Here is an 18,061-nt window from a genome sequence, read left to right as displayed (position 1 = left end):
TCCACATCAGAGGCGCGGCGGCTGACCACGTGACAGCATGACGTCACAGCAGAGGAGAGATGGGCTGCCGGCTCGCGCGGTCGGCCGCGGCGGTGGAGGCCCCACATCAGAGGCGCTGCAGCTGACCACATGACGCTACAGCAGCGGTATAAAGCTGAGCTTGCCTCGCTCTCCGGGCACTTACGAGGCGGCCAGGTGTTGGGATGCCGCCTAGAAGCAGGGCTGATTTGAACGAGAAGCGAAAGCTTCAGCGTTCCACAGAGACCGATGAAGAGCGGGATGAACGTCAACCAAGGAAAGCCATGTATTACCAAGCCTAGCCATCAATAGGCTTCGCATCTGACTAGGCTTAACCTTAGCTAAGCCTCAGCCATTTTTTTGTCAAGGATGACGTCATCACGCGATCAAGTAACAAAACGAACCGTTAATAATGCCTGGGATAGCAGCTGTGGATGTGATATCTTCCCCAGTGACGCCCACAACATGTGTCCAGGTTCAGTACAAGTGCTGCGGCGTGACCGAGGCGGCCTACAAGGACTGGAACAGCAACATCTACTTCAACTGCTCCCAGAGCAACCCCAGCGCAGAGCGGTGTTCGGTGCCGTCTTCGTGCTGCCGAGATCCGGAGAAAGAAAGTCTGGAGACGGTGCTGCAGCGACGCTTCTGCGGCCACAATGTGCTCGCCATGACCGAACAGGAGGCCTGGGACAAGGTTAGTGCAGTAGGCGTCTTGTTTCCGGGGTGGAATACAGTTGCATTGCTTGCGCATGAGTCGGTGAATTTCTGAGTATTGCGTAAGCCTCCATCCAAGACCTGCTGGAGCATTGCCTGTTCTTTGACCGATTGCGGCTTACCAATGAACTCTTTGCTTGGCGATAAAAAAAAAAATTACAGAAGTAGAGGTACCTTAGCTTTGCAACCTATGCATGGAAATGAAAAATAAAAATAAAAGCTATTACTCTGACATACTGTGACAATACTAATAAGCCTCGGCTCGCTGCCTGAGCTTGCAGCTATATGCTGCAAAAGGATGGCTAGTTGAGCTATAGTTGGTTCGTACGCATTTCTGAGACGTGAACATTCTGTACCTGTACTTGAAGCCGATGTGTGAAATCCGCACAGGCGACGTATCATAAACAGCCTACGTATCATCAGGTATCCATTTTCGTAACTAGGTATCCATTTTCGCAGTAGGTATGTAAGCGAACTTAATCAGCCCTACAGACCAGGCGTAAGCGTTTAATTCTGACACATTAAATCGATCCATCTTGATCGTCTAACAGATCTTTTTTTTTGACTGATAGAGCATAAGTAGATGGCTCCGACCTGCGTACACCTGCCACCGCACAGACGTCAGTGTACAGGTCCCCGCGTAAGCCGGTTTCGGTTCGCGCTGATCGCGCAATGCTAAATCTGTCAATTAACAGACGGGACTGACAGTACGGTATTGACAGGCATGGCATTGGAACATGCATGCACTTGTCGGTAGGTTACTGTGCAAGTTGAGTGAGAATTTGCGAGAGCGGAAACGCGAGGAATTGCAAGGATAAAAAATTGCGAGGACACTTTGGCAACTAAAGTGTTGAGAGGCGAAAGCCGAGAACACTATGCCCTGACGACTTCCAGTGGATGTGACGTCACACCGTTCCCGTGTCTATATCGATACCCAAATTATGCATCTTTCGGGGATCTGAAGTGTTAATTACGCTTAATTACACATTTTTTCAATCTAATTTGACGCAAATCCGACGTTTTTGCGACCATTCTGTGACAATTTTCACTATGCCGTGACGAATTCCAGTGAATGTGACGTCACACTGTTCCCACGGCTATATCGACGTCCGCGCTATTTTGACGCAATTCTGACATTTTTGCCTATAATTAACTAATTACTCTACAGTCATCAAACTTGGCTACTGGATTCATTTTTTTCCTCTTCTAACTGGAGCAACCATTGGTTTTCTTCTGTTTTTTAGTTCCCGCGTTAAAGGCGTGTGACACGGTTTGTTAACAGACGACAGTATGCACCTTTAAATGCTCATAATTAAAACTGCGCCCCGCTGCTCGCCTGCCTTGAAGGTGAACACCCGCAACTGCGTGAACAGCTTCACCAAGGCGGTGCAGCAGAAGTCGCTCAAACTCTGCGTGGCGGCCGTGGTGGTCGTGTGCTTGCTGCTGCTCGTCAAGGGCATGGCGTCGCGGGTGCACGGCGAGATCGTGGAGATCAATCGACGCTACTGGAGCCACCAGCGCGAGCGCCAGCACCGCGAGAGATTGCGCCAGGCGTATATGCGTGCCCGGACTTCGCCGCGCGCCACGCCGCCCCAACGGTACGTGCTGGTCATAGCGCACAGTAGCAGCGTTTACTGCAGTGCTACTTAGCAGCGCGTCGCATTGCATCGAATCGCATCGAACTGCTCCGAATCTCGTGGCGTTGTATCACATCGCGTCGCATCAGACTCTGTCAAGTGCTTTGCAGTTATGTACACGGGAGTGAAAGCGTGATGGAGGGAACGAACTCATGAATGAATGAATGAATGAATGAAAGAGCGAAATAATGAGTGAAAGAGCGAAATAATGAATGAAAGAGCGAAGTAATGAATGAAAGAGCGAAATAATGAATGAATGAGCGAAACAATGAATGAAAGAGCGAAACAACGAATGAAAGAGCGAAACAGTGAATGAAAGAGCGAAATAATGAATGAAAGAGGGAAATAATGAATGAAAGGGTGAAATAATGAATGAAAGAACGAAATAATGACTGAAAGAACGAAATAATGACTGAAAGAACGCAATAATGAATGGAAGAACGCAATAATGAATGGAAGAACGAAAGAATGAATGGAAGAACGAAATAATGAATGAAAGAACGAAAGAATGAATGAACGAACGAAATAATGTGCGCATGTTCATTCAGTTTTCCTTGACCGTTCGCGCTGAAGTCGATTGAACAGAGCATAAGCGCGACGCCACAGGACGGCGTTTAGACGTATTTTCAGCGAGAGCCAAGTTCCTTCTGTCCACGCCGTCTGGCGTATCAGTACTATACGCTTTTTCTGACACATAATCGCAATTTCTGAACAACTCTGAGGTAGAGTAGCGCAGCTATAGCTGCAGCGACGCGTGCCTTACTATCTTCACTGCTGGTATAATTAACGACGCTTTGCCGTGCACCTAGGTGCCTCACACACTTGTGTTGTTTTAGGTAATTGTTGCGTGCTTACGCACCGCACCGAGTAACTTACGCGCCGGGCAATTTAGATCTGCAATCGGGGCAGGGGGACATACGTCCTACAGTGGACGTAGTTAGCCTGCTACTGCTGATGATGATTCTGTAGCAGCACTGTCCAAGGAGAGCCACTCTTCAAACGTGACCTCTGCTCGCACTCACGCAGACCAATTCTGGCAGTTGGGAGTGCAGCTCAATATAGGGAGGAATTACTGAAGAGTAGCACAAAAATTACAAAATCAAGAGAGTTTTCTGATCGTAACGTAAATTATTGGTTTTATTTTTTTTATGGGTGTTTAACGTCTCAAAGCTGCTCAGGCTATGAGGAACGCCGTAGTGAAGGGCTCCGGGAATTTCGACCACCTGGGGTTCTTTAACGTGCACCGTCATCGCACTGTGCACGGGCCTCAAGAATTTCGCCTCCATCGAAGTTCGACCGCCGCGGCCGGGATCGAACCCGCGTATTTCGAGTCGGCAACCGAACGCGATAACCACGGAGTCACCACGACGTCGTAGCGTAAATTAATTACCAGTTAATTCGTCCGTGATTAAGTGGCTACAACTGGCGCTGGTCAAGGTTAGTGAAGGTCAATGGGAGAGACCCTTGTTCAGCAGTGGGCGCAGCTACTCTGATCGTGACGATGATGACGAATTCGTAACATCAATTAACGCAATGCACTCCGACTTGCACCTTGTCTAAAATTGAGCGCTTGCATGTTTCTCTTGCGCAGGCAACCGCTGCAACGATTTGTCGCACCCGGGCCCTACGTCACGGCGGCGTTCGCGGCGACGCCCATTTATGCTTACTATCAAGTGCAAGGCTCACCATAGCAAACAAAGCGCGTGCAGTAGTGCATTTTTTTTTCCAAATCAGTCGCAAAGCAGTGTTACTGCTGCTCCTTTGAGTTGCTACGTTTGCTTGTATCATTTGTCAAATTTCGTAACATTTTTGTTCGCGAATTTGTAATTACCGAGGCATTGATACTGCTATTGAATACTGGCTTGTCTAAGAGTGCGATAAATACTAAAGGTGACGCGTTTTCTCTCCTGAAGCATTCTGCATGCATTGCAAAGGTAGCAGAGCTCAATTGCTAACATACAGTCTTTGTCAAATGTAACCAGGCTGCATGGTTTGCTTCTATCTTGTATAGCGGAGCCCTTGTGGCTTTCCTAAAGATCAAAACGTGTTGGAAGGTACGAATACCCCCAGTCCTTACCTTTAACGACCATTTCAGCTTCAGGGAAGTTGCAAGGGCTCCACTGTACGAGCTAGAAGCAAACCATGCAGCCTGGTTACTTTTGACAAAGACTGTACAGAGAAGCAGCTCTGTAATTAGCTTGCTGAATGAAACGTATTAAAAGGGGAGGAACGATGCCATGTCGTGGCTATCACTTCCGCAGAAAAAAATGCCCCCCAATATGTATCGAGATGTGCGTCAACTCGCAACCGCTATGCGGTGTGGTATGGCTTATTGTATAGAAATAAAAAAAAACTCAGAAAGGTTTGGTTTTTGGTTTGGTTTTTTGGGGGTTTAACGTCCCAAAGCGACTGAGGCTATGAGAGACGCCGTAGTGAAGGGCTCCGGAAATTTCGACCACCTGGGGTTCTTTAACGTGCACTGACATCGCACAGCACACGGGCCTCTAGAATTTCTCCTCCAAAGAAATTCAACCGCCGCAGCCGGGATCGAACCCGCGTCTTTCGGGTCAGCAGCCGAGCGCCGTAACCACTGAGCCACCGCGGCGGGAAACTCAGAAAGAAAGAAAAAGTTCTGGGCGTAGTTAATATAATAATAATAATAATGTTTATTTGATCACCACGTTTTACATGATGATGCAGGGGACCGAAGTAAAAGCTGTCTTTCAACAGCTTGACAGAGCAACGGCCCCCCTTTTTGGCAGCAGTTACCGCTGCATTACGTCGTGGCACTTGATGCGCGGCCAGCATAAATAAAGAGGTAGAATGGTGGTGCGAAAAGAGATTGTAGAGAACGGGAGGGAGGGCAGCTGATGATTTGGTGCATCAAACTTTATCGGTCTGGCTTAAGAACGAAGGCAAACTGCAACTACGTCGCTGAACACAAGTTGTAAGGGGCGTGCTAAGCTACGGTAAAATACATTAATACATTTCTTGTCGGGGAACTAGGGTGTCAGTCCCGAAAGAAAAACATTTTTGTGAAACCATTGCCTATTAACGCGACCGTTATAACTTTCATCGGTACTAGCTGCGCAAATGCCCTTTGCGCATGCGCAATAATGTGTGCAGATGCGCTACTGTGTCGTTGGCGTTGTGAGCGAAAAATCTCCGGAAAAGCAACCAGGGAGAAGCCCGTCGGATTTTGGGCAAACTGACCACAGTGACAGGTGGCAGTTAAATTAATGATTGGTAGCTCGGGAAGAGCAAACCTGGGTCGCACAAGCCACGCTGATGGCAGCACCTTCCATCGCTGGGCAGTAGTGCACTAAGTGCTCCACCACTGCGCGAGGAGTGGTATTATGAGTCTCAGGGATCTCATTTCATTTGTTTGGGCCCATTTACAAGGAGTGAAGGGGGCGAAGGTAAATGCTGCTTGTTCGCAGCTTGCGTGATCCTCTGGCCCTCTTTACATATTGGCGTACAGGTGGCAAAGAACACTTTAGAAAAGAGAACAACACAACGTGGTTACTCTGCAAAAGGGTGATTTAAATAATAGATTTCACAGGACAAATGAGCTTCGATGGTGTTAAGATACAGATGTCAACGCCGGCTTCTAGGTACGAATTTAGTTATCGCGGCAAGGTGTTTGCAATTTTTTGATGGCCGTAATTGGTTCTCAGAACTGGGATGAACATTTTTTTTATGGCGCCTCGTATAATAATTCGGTGTATTCAGTTCTAGGTTGCATATGTTTGTTATTAGGATCTCTTCGAGACAAGTATAGTAGGTTTACGTAAGAGATTTTGTTTGCAGAGAATGGTCACTGCAGAGAATGACCAATAAGTATTTTAGACAGATTGGAAGCTGATGCTGTGTCCCAAACAGGATTGGAATAGTTGACATGTGAGACAGTGCATCGTAAATGGTCAGTTTAGCTGTCGTTAGAGAGAGTGGTTAGTAACTGATTTCGATTTAGTATACCTGTTATGCGGCTTAGTTTGTGATATAAAATCTAAGTCAGCGTGTGTTTCAAAATAAGGCCGCCACCGTCTGGAAGACGTTGAAGTAACGAGCGTTAGCTGTTCGTTTACTAGAATTGATATGAATGAGGTTAAGGGGAGGCAAACATTTCACTTGTACATATTGCAAGCAACTATCACACAAATCACTGCTTAACATCTTCACTGGCACCTTCATCAAATTCTTCACTTGATCAGGTGTTGTTTCTACAATGCTAGCGTAGATGGCGCTACAAGTCTCAATGAGAGATGTGCTGTTTTCTAGTTGCTACCACAGATGGCGCTGTGATCTCAGGGTGGTAGCAGACACCACGGAATCTCGAAACGTGATGAGTAAGAGGTAACGCTCCTAATATACGCCAAGTATTTTTACCGAGTCAACAACCTCTATATTCTCTGAGTTATACAATGCCTTGTTAGTCATTGGAATACATGTACATTTTGTTTTAAAGATTGTTGCTCGTCTTTTTTTTGGAGTTTACTTTTAAAACTTCGTTGTCCTGGCTCCATTTTGAGAGATAGGTTAGGAAATTGTTTGCTCAGGATACCTCCCTGAGATGATGAAAACTTTATTGATAACAAGGGAGTTTTGGACACGTCGGTCCTTGGGCCCCCGCACGGCCCCACTGCACTCAAACGTTCATGTCCCGGAGGCTCATGACGCTGGCAGCCCGGCCGGTGGCGATGGCTTGCTTGGCCGGGTCCTCGGAGCGCAGTAGGGTCTCCCAAGCCTCCCAAGTGGTAAGGTGCTCCAGGCCCCGCGGGGGAGGATCCGCCGGGCAGAGGAAAAGAATATGGTCGAGGGTGGCTTTGGGGTGGTGGCAGAGGGTACAGGAAGGGTTCGTGTGGACTGGGTGATATCGCGAGCGTATATAAGGGGAGGGCAAAGTGCGTGTTTGGAGCCGCCTCCAAAGTGTCTAATGGTAATTGTCGAGGGAGGGATGAGGTGGGGGGTAGAGCCGACGCTCGGCTTTGTAGGCCTGCGTCATTTCACTGAATGAGTGCATGCGCTCCCGCGAGAACCCCAGGTCGGAGGCCGCCGGTGCCCGGTTGAGAGAAGCTCGGGCTAAAGCGTTGGCGGCCTCGTTTCCGGGATTCCCGGAGTGGGCAGGCACCCATATCAGCTCCACATGGCGGGGCGGGTGCGCGGCGAGGGAGTCCAGTATGCGAAATGCAGGGACGTGAACTCTCCCGCGAGCAAAATTTAGTATGGCAGTTTTGGAATCTGACAGTATATATCGCGCCTCCGTGCGGGTGATGGCCAGGGCAATGGCGGCCTCTTCGGCCTCCTCCGAAGTGGCAGTAGGGGTTATGTGAAGTGTGGCAATGGGTTGGAGGGAGGGGTTCGTGATGGCGACAACCGCGTCCTCGCCCGTGCATGCGGCATCCACCCAAACGGCATACGGTTCCGTGCCATAGTATTTGTGGAGTGCCCGTGCGCGAGCTCTGCGGCGGGGTTCGTGGTAGGTGGGATGCATGTTTTTGGGGGGAGGTTTAATAAATAAATCGCGGTGAATGAGGCGGGGGACCTGGAGCTGTGTGGGATCGGTAACTGGTAGGCGTATACCAAGGGTGTGTAGGATGTGTCTCCCGGTGGTGGTTCTCGCGAGACGTATGTATTGTGTCTGTCGGTGGGCCTCAATAAGCTCCCCTATCGTATTGTGCAGGCCTAGTTGAAAGAGTTTTTCGGTTGAGGTATTTTGGGGTAGGTGTAATGCTGTCTTAAATGCTGTTCGAATCATGGCGTCCAGGGTGGAGATTTCCCCGGCCTGGAGTTTCAGGTAGGGGAGCGTGAAGATAAAGCGGCTGAGGACGAAGGCATGAATGAGACGACATAGGTCATGCTCCTTCATGCCCCGGTGGTGTGCAGAAACGCGGCGGATTAGGTGTGATATCGACACAGTTGTCTGCTTGAGTTTCCGTATGGTGAGTGTGTTTTTCCCGTTGTTCTGGATGTGGAGGCCAAGTACCCGGAGAGTGTTTACCTCCGGGATGGGCCGGTTTTCCAGTGTCACGGTGATGGGGGCTGTGGGACAGTTTCGTGTTGTGGGGCGGATTACGAGGAGCTCCGACTTCTCCGGTGAGCAGGAGAGTCCGATACTCCGCGCATGCGTTTGGGTGAGGATAGCCGCGGACTGTAGGGTGTTCTCTATGTCTCCATCACTGCCATGGGTGGTCCATAGCGTGATATCATCGGCATAGAGTGTATGCCGAAGGTGAGGGATGGTTGAAACTCCTGCTTCGATTTGTTGTGCTGTCATGTTTGTGTTTACGGACACACATTGCTGTCGATTTCTAATGTAGGATGTAAGTAGTGTATGAGGGGAGGCTCCTGATGCCATATCTTTCAAGCTTATTATTTTAGGCCGTAAACGACGCAGTGAACGCTTTTATGAAACCTGTGAACAGACCAATTGCAAGTTACTTGTTCGCCAGATTTTGCAATATATATATTTGCAATATATATGCAGTATATATACAAGTGACAGTTCTGTTGATTTACCTCGTTGAAAAAACATGTTAAGAGTTTTAGATTAGGTGGGTTTTCTATTTGAAGGATGTTAATTAGTCAAGAACAATTTTTTTCAAGGCGTTTATAAAATTGCGGGAGAATGAATATCGGGCGGTAATTTTGTGTGTCATGCTTGTCTCCTTTCTTATATAACACAATTACTCTTGCGGTTTTCAGTTTTTCAGGGAAAGTGCCTGACGGTATGCGTAAGTTATATATGTGGACTAACGCGTGTACAATATCACATGTAACATGTCTGATAGGTCTTATTTGAACGTTATCGGCGTCGCAGCTACATGAATTTTTCATTTTGAGGAAGGCTGAACAAACTTCAGAACTGGTTGTTGCAGGGAACTGATACGCATATGGTGGGCTTTGAGGTGCATGCATTGTCTAGATGTGATCTTCGTTTTAAAGGCTTCCGATGAGTGTAAAGTCGAGAACGACTAATTTCGCATATATGGGCATCAATTAACACATCATACTTTCACGTCATACCCTTAAGGCGGAGCTTAAGTGTCCCAGCCAATTATTTGTTTACTGTGCTTCCCCTTCGCCGCAGTGCAGACAGAACACGTATTCTTTTGCGAAGCTGCAGGGGGCCATGCATATACAGGGCGGTCAACCTCTGTAACAATGCACTGGATAAGACATAATGTTTGGATGCGTCCACGTGCAACCATGTGAAAACTAGTGCAGTCTCTGTTAGCTGCAAAGAAGAGAAACATATTAGGCTCAGCTTGCGCTGGTTGAGGTGGCCGAGGAGGCAGCAAGAACCAATGGGATCCTGTATCTAGGAACACCACCTGCTGCTCCAGACCCCAACCCCTAAACCCCGTCCCATTTTGCGGAATAATGTTTTATACTACTATTACTACTACTGAGCAATGAGCAATGTTTTGGTGGTTGCTTCCATGCGAAAACTATGCACCAAGCAGCCCTTCGCTACGGCATCTCTCTCTTTCTTTCACTCTTACCTTCTTCCCTTCCTGTACGGTGCGGTTCGGGTGTCCACCGAGATGACAGAGAATTACTGCGTAATTTCCTTTCCCCAAAAAAACTAATTTTCAATTTTCACCGAGTCGATTGCTTGAGAGGTCGTCGAAGTTGTTGTTGCGACTGAGAGGAGGATGAAAAGAAAATTGCACGAGCCTGCCGACTGGCTCGAGCTGAGCCACCACCACTTCCACATGCAAGTAGAAAAGTTGAAAGATATGAAAGGAACGAGTGAAAGAATAGAAGCGCGTTGCAGCAACCGCGTCCGCCGAAGTGGCGACGCCGGCTGTAACAGACACCCCCCAGACCGTCCAAGGTTTTTTTTTTTAATATCCTAATACTGTTTTGCAGAGTGCAAGAAGGTCAGTCAGTTTCTCTTCAGTTAAAACCTTAAGTATGAAGAAATAAAGGTCTCGCTCAAAACAACAACAACAAAAAAAGGCCAGAAAGCGTTGCCCTCCATATAGCTGAAATTGCCAGCCTACCGAATGCTTTCGCTCGAGGAGGATGAGGGTACAAGGAAGGGAAAGGTGTGGTTACAGGCGCCCGTGTGCTGTGCGATGTCAGTGTACGTTAAAGGCCCCCAGGTGGTCGAAATTATTCCGGAGCCCTCCTCTTCGGCACCTCTTTCTCCCTTCCATTACGATGTAGGTGCCCACAGAGATGAGAGACAACTAGTAATCCTTTCCTCAAAAAACAATTTTCTCGCCGGGGGTGGTGGTGAAAACATCATGTTATTCAGAACGGACAGGAGGTGTTTGGATCAGCCCGTAAGGGACCGATCCTTACAAACACTAGGTGGAGGTCCCTAGTTTGGGACCCCAGTGGCGGTAGCCGCCGCCCGGGCGCGCCCGACTAAGGCTTGTTGGACCTGTAAGTCGTGGCAGCCGAGCAGGGTCGCCTCCCAGTCCTCCCGGGTTGGGTTGGGGATGGGGGGAATGGCCGGGTTGGAGGGGCAGGCCCACACCATGTGATAGGTGTCCGAAGACACCGCACTACAGTGCGGGCAGTTGCCACTAAAGGAGGGGTCGAAATGTTTAGGGCTGCCGGGCACAGCAATGTATTGGTGAAGAGGCGGAGAAGGAGCCGCTCATCCGCCTTCTTGAGGCCTTTACATGGACTAGGGTAAAGACGATGGCTATCTTGATAGTAGGTTGCGATATTTTTGAACGTATAGACCGCATTAAAATCGGGTTCCTGATCGGGTGGCGAGAAGAAAACAGCCCGGTGAGAGAGCGCGCGGGCGGCTGCGTCTGCTGCCTCGTTTCCTGCCAACCCCTGCTGAGCAGGGGCCCATACGAGGTAACGGTGTGCGGGGGTCCGTATCCCGTATGCAATTTTGGTATATTCGATAGGCTAGGAAGGGAGTGCAGCCTTGTTCGACGTTCCGACAGGCCCCTCGCGAGTCGGTGATTATGTATTTTATTTATTTATTTATTTACAAATACTGCTAATCCCAATTGGGATTGTGGCAGGAGGGCTTAGTAAGGTTAACAGAACACGGTCAAGCATAATTGGAACATTCAACTGGTCAGCATGTTAAGAAAAACAACAAACGGTAAAACGAAAATACAACCGAGCTGTGACGAAAACAATCAAATAACGCATAAAATAAGGCTAATGTCGGTAGTATTATACAAAGAATAACAAAATGTTGAAACATTGCTAGTTGTTATAATACGCAGACAATAAGTAAACAGTAAATATTATAATCGTACACTGCAAAGGCATTAACACAGTATAGGTGTTTAGTTTAAGTAACACTGCATAGTTTGACAAAAAAAAAAAAACTTACACATAAAAAACAAATAACCATGGGTATAATAATAACAGAACGCAAGCAACCAGGAATGAATAACTAATAACAGGACATACTCTCAACTGCAATATTAAATTTTGTCAATGGTGAACAGTTAGTAATAGATGGATCAAGGCTGTTCCATTCTCGAATTGCTAGTAGGAAAAATGAATTTTTAAAGCAGTTAGTATGAAAATGATACTCACTTAATGTATGCGAATGTTTATGACGCGTTGATCTTGCTTCGGAAAGGGAAATATATTTAGTAGTGTCGAGTTTTAGATGTCGATTTATTAGTTGAAACATGAGTTTTAGTCGTGCGACTTTTGCACGGGTCTGCAATGATTTTATTCCTTCAGTTTTCATTAATTCAGTAGGCGAATAGGTTATTTTGTATTTGTTAAATATAAATCTGGCTGCTTTTCTTTGAACAGCTTCAAGTTTGGTTATATCTTGATTAGTATAAGGAAACCAAACGACGTTAGCATATTCGAGAACAGATCTAACCAAAACATTGTAGGCTAAAAGCTTAGTTTGAAAAGGGGCTAATGTGAGGCGTCGTCTAAGAAAAAAGAGTCGTTTCAAAGCTGTTGAGGTGATTTTGTCCACGTGAGCGTTCCACCTGAGGTCATGGGTTATTAGTACGCCAAGATACTTATGATTAGTCACTACAGTAAGTGGTGTGCCATTTATAGTATACCGAAAGTCGGATTTATGTTTCTTTCTAGAAACTGTCATAACAGCAGATTTAGCAGCGTTCAGTGTCATCTGCCAGTCAGTGCACCATTTTGCTATAGAATGTAATGCGTTGTTAAGAGCTTCATGATCCTCTAATGTATTAATTTCGCGATAAATTACACAGTCATCGGCGAACAGTCGTATATTAACGTTGAGATTAGTCGTCAGATCATTTATAAAAATCAAGAAAAGAACAGGTGCCAAGACACAACCCTGAGGTACACCAGACACAACATTTACTACGTGGGAGGCTTGATGATTAATTTGAATTGGAATGTGAAGCCGCGAGAGCAATCGCCGCGGTGGCTCAGTTAAGGCGCTCGTCTACTGAGCGACTGAGCGCCACAGTGCGCGAATTTCAAACGGGGCCAACTGTACTTTGGCTAGTAACCATGCAACCAATTGAAGGGATCGTATAGTGATGCTCCAAGTAAGTGGGACTGAGCTTAGTTAATTGCTTAATTACCTAATTAGCCTACTTAGCTTTACTAGTCAGGCCATATAAATAAATAAAAGCGATTAAGAAATAGGTCGAGCTCAGGAATCGAACCCCGGTCTTCAGCGTGAGAGACGAGCACGCTATCCACTCCGCCATGCCAGCTCGTTGGTTTGGAATGAACAAAGGCGCATCTAGTGAATACGGTGTCTTCACTCACTCTCATCCTCCTCCATTCCCTTCCGGCGAGGTTTAGGTGTCCACTGAGTTATGAGAGACAGATACATTTCCTTTCCTCAAAAACCAATTTACCGACGAGCGAGCTGTAGAACCGAATGGGCGATGGCGTTCTATGGACTCCTTGGCAGCGTTGCAAGACGCTGTCGTGTTCCACTCTTAGGGGCGAAGCTTAACATCTTAACCACACATCAGTGACCACAATTTAGGTAAAAAAAAGTGGCCCCCTGAATTTTGACGGGTGTCCACCGAGATCTGTGAGACAGTTACTGCGTAATTTCCTTTCCTCAAATACAATTTTCATTTTCTTCATTACGGCTCCTCTTTATCTATCTTCTTTCACTCCCACCTCCCTTCCTCTACGGTGCGGTTCAGGTGTCTACCGAGGTGGCAGAGAATTACTGCGCCATTTCCTTTCCTCAAAAAGCGTTGCGTTCAAAGGGCAAGGCATCGCGCCGAACGGGTGGTGGCGTTCCGTGGACTCCCTGGCAGCGCTACAACGCGCTGTCGCGTTCCACTCCTAAAGGCGAAGCTTAAGCGTCATTAATTAGCAGTTAATTAGTATTCAGGCATTAATCAGTAATTAACAATTAATTAGTGATTTGCCATCACTTAGTATTTAGTACTGAAATATATGTGACGCCACCAGTGCCACAGAAACAGCGAAGGTGGTGCGGAAAACGCTTCCGCCTCTACCCACTTTAGACAGTCAAAGTGCCCCCTGAATTTTTTTTGAAGAGGAATGGGGCACGCCCCAGGGTCCCCGCACGACTCCACTGCACTCAAGTGTTTATGTTCCTAAGGTCCATAACACTGGCAGCCCGGCCGGTGGCGATGGGGGTGAAAAACTTTTTAATGCACAGGAAAGCGAGTTTAGGGGCCTGAAGACCCCCGCTACATGGTCGGTCCGGGACACCGCACGACGAGTCCCCGTCTCGAGCGCTCTTTACCAGAGCCCTTTGGAACTCCAGTGTGGAGCCTTGGAGAAGGCCAGTCCCCCGCGCCCCTCGGGGGGGAGGGGTGGGGGGAAGGGGTGGAGGAAAGGGGAAGGTGAGGATTCGGAGTACATGCTCACACAATGTGAAAGATATCGCAGATCTCTCCACAGTGTGAGAACGCCCATCTATGTTGGGATCGAATTGCGGCTGAGTCGGAGTACCCGGGTTCGAACCCGACCGCAGCGGCTGCGTTTCGATAGAGGCGGAACGCAAGAGGCACCCGTGTGCCGTGTGGCTCGGTTCAGGTGTCCACCGACATATGTGAGACAGATACTGCGCCGTTTCCTAGCCTCAAAAACCAGTTTTCAATTTTCTTGCGAAAACAATACTACTCCCAAGAACGGCCTTTCGCGTAGCGGCGGCCACTTGGCACGTTTGACCTTTAGAATGACCTCTGACGTCATACCATGCCTAGTGACGCCACAGCGTGACGTCATACCAAGAGCGAGAGACGGGATACTAACTCGGCTCGCCGGGCAACGGCGGCCGCTTGGCACGGCGCGCCGCGCTCTAGGAGAGGAGGTGACGAAGCGCGGCTACGGCCGTTTATCTGTTTTTTTTCAGCCAGCGTCCGCTTCGACGGACGCGGTTGTTGCTGCGACGCCGTCGTTTCTTTCTTTTTTTTTTCTCTTTCCTCAGATCTTTTAACTCTCCTCTATCTGCACGTGGCAGCGGTGGTGGCTCGGCTGGAGCTTGTTGGCAGGCCCGTGCACTTTCCTTTTCATTCTTCTCTCAGTCGCAACGACAACAACAACCTACCAGACTTAACCAAAGCTAAGCCCCCGCCAAATTTTTTTTTTCACGTTATTCCAAATTTCGGTGTATGCATGGGGAAGAGGAGCCGCTGACGGGACCAACGAACGCTATCGCGTCATACTTTTTGGTTTGGTTCAGGGGGTTTAACGTCCCAAAGCGACTATGGCTATGAGGGACGCCGTAGTGAAGGGCTCCGGAAATTTCGACCACCTGGGGTTCTTTTACGTGCACTGACATCGCACAGCACACGGGCCTCTAGAATTTCTCCTCCAAAGAAATTCAACCGCCGCGGCCGGGATCGACCTGCTCGGACGAAACGAATAAAAAAAAAGTTTTTTTTTTTTTGAGGAAAGGAAATAACGTAGTAACAGTCTCACTTATCTTGGTGGACACCCGAAACACGCACGGCACGATTTTTTGAGGCAGTTTCTGATATAGGTCGCCGGTTCGAATGCCTGCCGCGAGCTAGGCTCTAACTTAACTAGTAGGCTTATGCTGCATGGAACGCAGAATGTTATGACACTGTCAGGAACATACTGGGGCAAATTATTGGCATGATAAGATTGTTTTTGTGCAGCCCCTATTATTTCCGACATGCGGTGCCGACTACTACTATTACGCCAACGACATGGCCACCGAACGAGCTGTACAAGCTGTCACCATAGAGAAAGAAAAAAAAAAAAAAGATGACACTCGGCAGGAACTGACATCAGGAAGTACGACTACGCAAGCGGCTAGTATTCTCACCGAACGCCAGAGGATGCAAGCGCGAAAATAAATGCTCTTATATTAAAGCACACAAACTTCTTGTTGGTAAATAATTATGTTATGCTTCAACGACACTGTTTTAACATGCATATGAAGAGGCAATTTATTGAAAATTACGAGGAACTTTAGCGGCTAAAGTGGTGAAAGGCGAAAGCCTGAGTGCTGCATTCTGCTACGTGATTGTTCACTGCACATTTTGTTGGTGCATTAATTAACTGCCAATTAATGACGCTTAAGCTTCGCCTTTAGGAGTGGAACGCGACAGCGTGTTGTAGCGCTGCCACGGTCCAAGGAATGCCACCACCTGTTCGGCGCGATGCGTTGCCCTTTGAACGCAACGCTTTTTGAGGAAAGGAAATGGGGCTGTAATTCGCTGTAATTTCGGTGGACACCTGAGCCGCGCCGTACAGGAAGGGAGGAAGTGGGAGTGAAAAAAGAAAGAGGAGCCGTAATGAAGAAAATCTCTGCCTCTCCCGTAAACGAGAGTAGAGTAAGCATGAAATGTTTACGGGCCTAATGTCATCTCGGTGGACACCCGAACCGCACCGTACAGGAAGGGAGGAACGCCACCACCCGTTCAGCGCAATGCCTTGCCATTTGAACGCAAGGTTTTTTGAGGAAAGGAAATGGCGCAGTAATTCTCTGCCATCTCGGTGGACACCCGAACCGCACCGTAAAGGAAGGGAGGAACGCCACCACCCCTTCGGCGCGATGCCTTGCCCTTTGAACGCAGCGCTTCTCCCCCGGATCACGTATGACAACGAAGTGTAACGTGGCATTTATGTGCTTTTTGCATGCGTTATTAGAAATCGGAAATTATAATTCCGTGCATTATCAAACCCACAGCTCCACTGATATCTTGATAAACATTGAGAAGGCACTGGCAGCAGTTATTTTTTGTCTCATTTGGAGACCAACCGGCGCTTGCATGCCGGTCGCGTAGGAGGGCTTAGAGAGTCTCGTTAAATCTCGTTAAGTCTCGTACGGTGCCCGGATGTTCTCGTTTCAGAGCCCGGATGAGTGGATTTCAGTGCCCGGATGATGGCTCTCGGTCTCGGCGTGACGTCACCACACTGCCGACAACGGGAGCTAAAAGCATTTCATGCTTAAAATTCATCGAAAGAGCCCCGACAGCAGCCTATGCCAATGGGGTTCCGGACTGAGAGCTCCAACCACCGCTCCAACCTCCTAAACTATTTCATTAAAATATTTCCACCACAAAGCCCAATATTATTGTGAAAGCACTATTAGCCTACTCCTCAAATTCCAACTCCACTGTCTGCGTGCGGCCTCTTTGACAGCCTCTTTGACAGCCGCCGCGGTGGCTCAGTGTCTATGGTGCTCGGCTGCTGGCCCGAAAGACGTGGGTTCGATCCCGGCCGCGGCGGCTGAATTTCTTTGGAGGAGAAATTCGAGGCCCGTGTACTGTGCGATGTCAGTGCACGTTAAAGAACCCCAGGTGGTCGAAATTTCCGGAGCCCTCCACTACGGCGTCTCTCATAGCCTTAGTCGCTTTGGGACGTTAAACCCCATAAACCAACCAACCAACCGAGAGTCACAAAAGGAAAGGAAAGGCGCCTAACAGACTCTATGGGTCAGTGGACACCTCAGTTGCGCTTTGAGTTACCTGGCGGTGGTGTCAGAGATATGTGCGCTGAATGCGTTGGCGTTGACAACGTTGGGGCAGAAACTCGGTACTGGACCCGACCGCGGCGGCAGCGTTTCGATGGAGGCGAAAGTAGTAGTAGTAGTAAGTGGATTAATAAACATAGTAAATGGAAGGAAAATATTTTTTGTCAGCCCCGCCATCTGCTATCGCGGCTGGAAGCGCCTGAGTTGGGGAAGCGGAAATAAAGGATAGCAGGCTGTGTGTAGAAGTGAAATCATAGTTGAGGGGACAGTTACAAAGGATAAGGGGAGAGGTACACTGGGCAGTGAATCTATTGACATATTAACATAACATATATACAGGTCGCACGCGCGTGAGGATCTTGCTAAACTAGCATGCAAGCACACGCACGGGAAACAATGCACAGTACAGAGGCGAAATGCAAAAGGCTCTCGTGTGCTGTGCGATGTCAGTGCACGTTAACGATCCCCATGTGGTCGAAATTATTCCGGAGGCCTCCACTACGGCAACTCTTACTTCCTTCTCTCAGTTCCTCCTTCCTCCATTCCCTTACGGCGCGGTTCAGGTGTCCACCAAGATATGCGAGACAGATACTGCGCTATTTCCTTTCCCAAAAAGCCAATTTAATAAACAGTTCGCCGATAGAGAGAGAGAGAGAGAAAACTTTATTTCAACAGGAATTCGGGGCACGCCCCAGGGTCCCCGCACGACCCCACTGCACTCAAGTGTTTATGTTCCTAAGGTCCATAACGCTGGCAGCCCGGCCGGTGGCGATGGTCTGCACGGCCGGGTCCTCCGAGCGCAGCA

This window comes from Amblyomma mixtum, chromosome 8 (genome assembly GCF_055824585.1).
Source record: "Amblyomma mixtum isolate Tamu chromosome 8, ASM5582458v1, whole genome shotgun sequence".
NCBI lineage: Eukaryota > Metazoa > Arthropoda > Arachnida > Ixodida > Ixodidae > Amblyomma > Amblyomma mixtum.
Note: the sequence above shows the minus strand (reverse complement) of the source record.